The sequence below is a fragment of the Girardinichthys multiradiatus genome, chromosome 23 (genome assembly GCF_021462225.1).
Source record: "Girardinichthys multiradiatus isolate DD_20200921_A chromosome 23, DD_fGirMul_XY1, whole genome shotgun sequence".
Classification (NCBI taxonomy): domain Eukaryota; kingdom Metazoa; phylum Chordata; class Actinopteri; order Cyprinodontiformes; family Goodeidae; genus Girardinichthys; species Girardinichthys multiradiatus.
Genome location: NC_061815.1, coordinates 51336080 through 51344912, shown reverse-complemented (window position 1 = coordinate 51344912; position 8833 = coordinate 51336080). Strand labels below are relative to the sequence as shown.

General features: G+C 37.0%; 1 long non-coding RNA gene across 1 annotated transcript; it reads right to left on the bottom strand.

Annotated features, from left to right (window-relative positions):
* Positions 1 to 268: 268 nt before the first annotated feature.
* Positions 269 to 4394, bottom strand: LOC124860938. The gene is made up of 2 exons (XR_007036505.1): positions 4210 to 4394; positions 269 to 1154 (listed from the first exon to the last, which is right to left on the bottom strand). It is a non-coding gene; the product is annotated as an uncharacterized LOC124860938 (long non-coding RNA).
* Positions 4395 to 8833: the final 4439 nt, after the last annotated feature.

The following is an 8833-nucleotide window of genomic DNA, read 5'->3' as shown; positions in this document are numbered from 1 at the left end:
TAGCAATCATCAATTAAATTTCATTGAATTTTACTCTCTCTTTATTAATATTCTTTACTAATAAAACTGTCCTGAATTAAATTCTAAATCTTACCTAAACAATAGCTATTCAGTTTTTTAAAAACCTTTATTACTTACTTTAATGTAAGAGGGATTTTAAAGTAATTTTTATACAATATTTTGTCTGTTAATATTCTTTGTATTTACTTACATTCGTTTTTTTTAATAATAAAAAGCAATATGATAATACATACAAATCAAAAAGCAGTTCTGTTTAAACACATTTGTATGTTTTATTTTAAACACGTGCACGTCTGCAAAATACATTTTCCAACAATCCTGCATGAACAAAATAGTAAATTATTTGTCCCTGAGAGAATTACTTTAAGTAAGAGCACTTTAACACAAACATGCTAAACAGGACCCTTTAATACTAAAACCAGTTTTTGAACCATTCTTTTACATTTTGTTTAACAAGAAACAAAATGACAACTTCAGTGCATTTAAATCTAAAGTTCTATGCCTTTTTTGTCCTAAACTCACATAAGAATTTAAAAGAAAGAAGTATGACAAATAACAATTGACACTTTCTTTTGCCCCAACAGCCTGTGGCAATACTAATGTTAGATAGATGCTAGATAGTTTAAAACAGTGCAAAATGCAGAAAATATAAACATCCATACACCCTAAGCGCCCTTTTTCTTTTTTCTAGGAAAGCACTCTAGATGACACCAACACAAACCTAGTGGCAGTCTCTTCAGCGAAACAAGAAACCAAAACTATAAAACTGAACCTGCATTCCAAATAAACAATGACTCTCTCATAAACATGTTCAGTTACACTGGAGTTTTTTCCGTAGGGACTGGACTTTGGGTGACAGTTTCAGGACATCTAGCTCAAGGAAGAGCTTCTGAAATACTTCAAACGTGTACTTCAGTTTTGACGAGTAACTTAAGTTCAGTGCGTAGATGATCCCCATAAGCAGGAGGCTGGCCTTCGCAACACTTGGACAACTGTGAAGTACCTCAGTTCCCTCGACGACAATGGAAACATCAGCATGTGAGAGGCCTTCATGTCCCTCACCGTACATGGAAGACACAGATCTTCATGACTTGCTTGACCTGGTCACCATTGGCCTCTTCCCTGCTGACATTCTGTAAGAGCATATGAATCCATGGTTAGTTGCATATTTTCCAAGAATGTATGTGTGTGTATATCTCACTCTAGATAGATAGATATAGATCTATCTATAGATAGATAGATCTATAGAGATATAGATATACACACACATACACACACAGAGAGAGAGGGAGGTAGGCATAGAGAGAGCCAGAGGGAGAGAGAGAGAAATGAGAAACTCATTATTTTGACAAAGATATGAAAAAAATAATTAGTTTGTGGTATGAACGCCAAATACTGTCAAGTATCATCACTGTGAGGGTAAATATTAAACTTTACAGTCTATCAATACCACTATTTATTTTGAGGGAAAAGTAAAGTATGTGTGCTGTTACATATCTATTTGACATGGTAGGGAACACAGTTTACCTTTATATGCATGCATTTAAATTCTCCAACATAAATCAATATAAATGTTCTTAATTATGATATTAGTGGAAACAATTGCACTTTTTGTTCCATTTACAAGTCATTGTTTTGACCTGAATTTGAACACATCCTGATGTGACCTTATGTTGTTATTAAGCCAACTAGCATTTATCTACTATTTTTTTTTTAAACTGGATGTTGGAGATTAAGTTTTTTTTAATGTATCTAAAGAAAATCAAAAGTGCTGCATTTTCTTAATGTTAATGTACAATGCTAATGTGCCTGTGGGCTTGCAAATGTTATGTTACAGGATCGTTCGTTCGTTCGTCGTCTTCCGCTTCATCCAGGACCAGGTCGCGGGGGCAGCAGACTCAGCAGAGATGCCCAGACGTCCCTCTCTCCAGAGACCTCCTCCAGCTCCTCCAGGGGGAGCCCAAGGCGTTCCCAGGCCAGCCGAAATACATAGTCCCTCCAGCGTGTCCTGGGCCGTCCCCTGGGCCTCCTCCTGGTGGGACGTGCCTGGAACACCTCCCGAGGAAGGCGTCCAGGAGGCATCCGGTATAGATGCCCGAGCCACCTCAACTGGCTCCTCTCAATGTGGAGGAGCAGCAGCTCTACTCCGAGCTCCTCCCGGATGGCCGAGCTCCTCACCCTATCTCTAAGGGAGTGCCCGGCCACCCTACGGAGGAAGCTCATTTCAGCCGCTTGTATCCGTGATCTCGTTCTTTCGGTCATGACCCAAAGTTCATGGCCATAGGTGAGGGTAGGAACGTAGACCGACCAGTAAATTGAGAGCATTGCTTTTCGGCTCAGCTCTCTCTTCACCACAATGGACCGGCACAGCGCCCCCATTACTGTGGCAGCTGCACCGATCCGTCTGTCGATCTCCCGCTCCATTCTTCCCTCACTCGTGAACAAGACCCCGAGATACTTAAACTCCTCCACTTGAGGCAGGAACTCCCCTCCAACCTGAAGAGGACAAGCCACCCTTTTCCGGTCGAGTACCATGGCCTCGGACTTGGAGGAGCTGATCCTCATCCCAGCCGCTTCACACTCGGCTGCGAACCGCCACAGCGCATGCTGTAGGTCTTGGCTAGAGGGGGCCAGCAGGACCACGTCATCTGCAAAAAGAAGAGACAAAATCCACTGGTCCCCAAACCAGACCCCCTCCGGCCCTTGGCTGCACCTAGAAATCCTGTCCATAAAAGTTATGAACAGGACCGGTGACAAAGGGCAGCCCTGCCGGAGTCCAACATGCACCGGGAACAGGTCCGACTTAGTGCCGGCAATGCGGACCAAACTCCTGCTCCGCTCGTACAGGGACCGGATGGCCCCTAGTAAAGGGCCCCCGATTCCATACTCCTGGAGCACCCCCCACAGGAAATCACGAGGGACACAGTCGAATGCCTTCTCCAGGTCCACAAAACACATGTGAACCGGTTGGGCAAACTCCCATGAACCCTCGAGCACCCTGTAGAGGGTATAGAGCTGGTCCAGTGTTCCACGGCCGGGACGAAAACCACACTGCTCCTCCTGAAGCCGAGGTTCGACTATCGGTCGGACTCTCCTCTCCAATACCCTGGCGTAGGCCTTACCAGGGAGGCTGAGGAGTGTGATCCCCCTGTAGTTGGAACACACCCTCCGGTCCCCCTTCTTATGAAGGGGGACCACCACCCCAGTCTGCCAGTCCAGAGGCACTGTCCCCGACCGCCACGCAATGTTGAAGAGGCGTGTTAACCATGACAGCCCTACAACATCCGCTTGGGCCTGCCAAGTCTGTCCGGCTTTCTCCTCCTCCAGCGGATCCAACTCACCACCAGGTGATGATCAGTGGACAGCTCAGCCCCTCTCTTCACCCGAGTGTCCAAAACATGCGGCCGAAGGTCTGATGATACGACAACAAAGTCGATCATCGACCTCCTGCCTAGGGTGTCCTGGTGCCAAGTGCACTGATGGACACCCTTATGTTTGAACATGGTGTTCGTTATGGACAATCCGTGACTAGCACAGAAGTCCAATAACAAAACACCACTCGGATTCAGATCGGGGAGGCCATTCCTCCCGATCACGCCTCTCCAGGTGTCACTGTCGTTCCCCACGTGGGCGTTGAAGTCCCCCAGCAGAATAATGGAGTCCCCGGGAGGGGCACTATCCAGCACCCCCGACAGGGACGCCAAGAAGGCAGGGTACTCTGCACTACCACTCGGCCCGTAGGCTGAAATGATAGTCAGAGACCTCTCCCCAACCCGAAGGCGCAGGGATACGACCCTCTCATCCACTGGGGTAAACCCCAACACGAGACGGCTGAGCTGGGGGGCAACAAGCAAACCCACACCAGCCCGCCGCCTCTCCCCGTGGGCCAATCCAGAGTAGAAGAGAGTCCAACCCCTCTCAAGGAGATGGGTTCCAGAGCCCACGCTGTGCGTGGAGGCGAGCCCGACTATTTCTAGTCGATATCTCTCGACCTCCCGCACAAGCTCAGACTCCTTCCCCCCCAGCGAGGTGACATTCCACGTCCCTAGAGCCAGCCTAAGCATCCGGGGATCGGGCCGCTGAGGTCTCCACCTTCGTCCGCCACCCAATCCTCTTTGCACCGGTCCCTGTTACAGGATCGATAAAGGTCTATAGCAGCTTTAAAAGTCTTAAACTATTGGAATTTACCATGTAGTCCTTAATAAGTTCCTCTGCAGACTCGCCAAGAAATTCCATCATGCAGCAAATTATGGTTTCCCGTCTAGATTCAACATGTTGCTGTTGAAGACAAGAGTTGATGAAAGTAGGTGATATAAAATCACACATGCATACATACCAAAAAGTAAATACTGTCCAAATATTAAATTATAAAAGAAGAGCCACAAGATATCCATGTGAGCTTTGAAAGATCAAATAACATTTTGATTCTGTTGATACTAATGATTGCCTTAAGGTGGCATTCTGGGTTTTTTTTGGATTTTTAAATTTAGTTGTGAATTCAGTTTATAGTAACAGCATGCAACACCTTACCTGACTGAGTGAATTGAGCACTAATCTTATTTTAGTGCCAGGAACCCCGCCTTTTTTGCTAAATATCTCTAACAGTTTTGGGGTGTAGAGATCCAGCTTAGTCAGAAAGGTTCTCTCCAGATGAACTGTTGTAATTCGTCTGAACTCCTCTTTAATCTGAAACAAAAGGGGTAACAATGGCAAATAATGTGTTACAACTATGACTAAGCATATAAACTAAACTTTATAAAAAGGTGCACTTCATAGTTATCAAACTACTGGTACTAGAAGGTATATGTCATGGTCACTGTAGTAGGCATTATTACACCTATTATTATTGGCAATATTAAATACCTAAAACTTTATGGCAGGATAACTCAAGATTCCATTAGTCAAGTAGGGGAAACAGGGTTTTAGCAGAGCAAACTCAAAATATTTTAACACATGGACCATGGATTTACCTGAGCTTCAGAGAAAAAAGCAGGCCATCTCTCCTGGAAATCTTAGATAGCAGGACACTTCTTTACAACTTCCAGTCTTCGATAGGAGAAGCATACAGAGACAAGGTACAAGTCAGGCTGACAGAAGACCATAAATAATAGTAGGTTCATAGAGTGTGCCCATCTATTGAAAACGTCCATGTATGTGTAAGCATACTTGGTCAATAAAGTGTTTCTGATTCTAATGAAGTGTTTTGACATGCAAGTAAATGAGATTTGATACAATATTAGATATGGTTCTCCAGAAGTGTTTAACAGAGGTTGATACGGATGGAAAAACCACGATCTTAAGAAACAAATTAAAAGTTGCCACTGTAACTTGGTCTTTAGAATCTAACAGTTTTGCTGCAATAAACTATGCAACATGTAGAAAAACAAAAGCACATTGTCAAAAATTTTAGGGAATCCTTTTAAAGCTTCACATTTGATGTTAGTGAATATTGGTGGGCCTAAGCCATGAGGACCTGTCACTGAATTTCACATAAACTAATAAAAGACCCAATTTACCAACTTGAAACAAGTTCTATTCAGCAGTCTGTTTGCGTCACTAAGGCCAGACAGCGCCAGATCCACTAAGACAGGATAGCGTGATATTACCCGAATGTAGCAACAATGTAGCGGAGATGCTGCTGCAGATCTGTGAAGCCGACTTTTTTATTTGAAGTAATACAGACTTTTTTATTTGAAGTAATACAGACTTTTTTATTTGAAGTAATACAGACTTTTTTATTTGAAGTAATACAGACTTTTTTATTTGAAGTAATACAGACTTTTTTATTTGAAGTAATACAGACTTTTTTATTTGAAGTAATACAGACTTTTTTATTTGAAGTAATATAGACTTTTTTATTTGAAGTAATATAGACTTTTTTATTTGAAGTAATACAGACTTTTTTATTTGAAGTAATACAGACTTTTTTATTTGAAGTAATATAGACTTTTTATTTGAAGTAATATAGACTTTTTTATTTGAAGTAATACAGACTTTTTTATTTGAAGTAATATAGACTTTTTTATTTGAAGTAATACAGACTTTTTTATTTGAAGTAATATAGACTTTTTTATTTGAAGTAATATAGACTTTTTATTTGAAGTAATATAGACTTTTTATTTGAAGTAATATAGACTTTTTTATTTGAAGTAATACAGACTTTTTTATTTGAAGTAATACAGACTTTTTTATTTGAAGTAATATAGACTTTTTTATTTGAAGTAATACAGACTTTTTTATTTGAAGTAATACAGACTTTTTTATTTGAAGTAATACAGACTTTTTTATTTGAAGTAATATAGACTTTTTTATTTGAAGTAATACAGACTTTTTTATTTGAAGTAATACAGACTTTTTTATTTGAAGTAATACAGACTTTTTTATTTGAAGTAATGTAGACTTTTTATTTGAAGTAATACAGACTTTTTTATTTGAAGTAATACAGACTTTTTTATTTGAAGTAATACAGACTTTTTTATTTGAAGTAATACAGACTTTTTTATTTGAAGTAATACAGACTTTTTTATTTGAAGTAATACAGACTTTTTTATTTGAAGTAATATAGACTTTTTTATTTGAAGTAATATAGACTTTTTATTTGAAGTAATATAGACTTTTTTATTTGAAGTAATACAGACTTTTTTATTTAAAGTAATACAGACTTTTTTATTTGAAGTAATACAGACTTTTTTATTTGAAGTAATACAGACTTTTTTATTTGAAGTAATATAGACTTTTTTATTTGAAGTAATACAGACTTTTTTATTTGAAGTAATACAGACTTTTTTATTTGAAGTAATATAGACTTTTTTATTTGAAGTAATACAGACTTTTTTATTTGAAGTAATACAGACTTTTTTATTTGAAGTAATACAGACTTTTTTATTTGAAGTAATACAGACTTTTTTATTTGAAGTAATACAGACTTTTTTATTTGAAGTAATACAGACTTTTTTATTTGAAGTAATACAGACTTTTTTATTTGAAGTAATATAGACTTTTTTATTTGAAGTAATATAGACTTTTTTATTTGAAGTAATATAGACTTTTTTATTTGAAGTAATACAGACTTTTTATTTGAAGTAATATAGACTTTTTTATTTGAAGTAATACAGACTTTTTTATTTGAAGTAATACAGACTTTTTTATTTGAAGTAATACAGACTTTTTTATTTGAAGTAATACAGACTTTTTTATTTGAAGTAATACAGACTTTTTTATTTGAAGTAATACAGACTTTTTTATTTGAAGTAATATAGACTTTTTTATTTGAAGTAATACAGACTTTTTTATTTGAAGTAATATAGACTTTTTTATTTGAAGTAATACAGACTTTTTTATTTGAAGTAATACAGACTTTTTTATTTGAAGTAATACAGACTTTTTTATTTGAAGTAATACAGACTTTTTATTTGAAGTAATACAGACTTTTTTATTTGAAGTAATATAGACTTTTTTATTTGAAGTAATACAGACTTTTTTATTTGAAGTAATACAGACTTTTTTATTTGAAGTAATACAGACTTTTTATTTGAAGTAATACAGACTTTTTTATTTGAAGTAATACAGACTTTTTTATTTGAAGTAATATAGACTTTTTTATTTGAAGTAATATAGACTTTTTTATTTGAAGTAATACAGACTTTTTTATTTGAAGTAATACAGACTTTTTTATTTGAAGTAATACAGACTTTTTTATTTGAAGTAATATAGACTTTTTTATTTGAAGTAATACAGACTTTTTTATTTGAAGTAATATAGACTTTTTTATTTGAAGTAATATAGACTTTTTTATTTGAAGTAATACAGACTTTTTTATTTGAAGTAATATAGACTTTTTTATTTGAAGTAATACAGACTTTTTTATTTAAAGTAATATAGACTTTTTTATTTGAAGTAATACAGACTTTTTTATTTGAAGTAATACAGACTTTTTACATGACTGTTACTGGTGTATAAAAACGTATTTAGATATAAAAACAATCAACGCTTAGCCTGGCGGGGAAACTTGCTACCTTTTGCTAGCAATGAAAGCAGCTAGCAGGACAGGTGAAGAAACATCACACTGACTCAAGTTGCATGTTAACAGTAAAGCAAAAAGTTAGCAAAGCTTACATGTTTTCTTATGAAGAAAATCTTCATGAAAACGATCCCCTCTTCACCTGGCCGAATGCTCCAATCCGAGACGCTTTGTTAATGCAGCGCGTTTTTTCCCCACATGACGTCACTTATCAGATTTGAATGAGGTTCTCAGGTTTGCTTAGTAACATTTACTTAATTGTAACAGTTTTAATACTACATAGATTGACTGAGTAAATCTCACCTGATAATGCCTTTAACAGATACATTGTAAAATGCTGTAAAAGAATTACAAGTAAATATCGAGTAACACATTAAAAAACTACATATTATTTTAAAGTAAATGTAGAGAATTAAAAAACTATTGTAAACATAATAATCAAATCAAGTATTCAAGTATTATTTACAGGGCCAAAAAACCCTTTTTATCAGTGTAGAAGCTGCTGAAGGTGGTTCCAGTGGATCAGGGGATAGACTGCAATTTGGTTAACACATTCTGACGGGGAATCTCTCTTCATTTTGGATGTTTGAGTTTAGATTCAAATGATTTTAGAACCTCATACAGAACCAGGTTTTTATATCATTGTATTAAAACTAAAAAAGGTGGACTTTTTGTTTTACCATAAAAATTAAGTTACAAATGTAAAATAATCATCTTAATTCCTGAAAAGTTACCAGATCCTCAATAAAAGATCCAATCTATCCAGATGATCAGGTCAGAACCAATGAACAA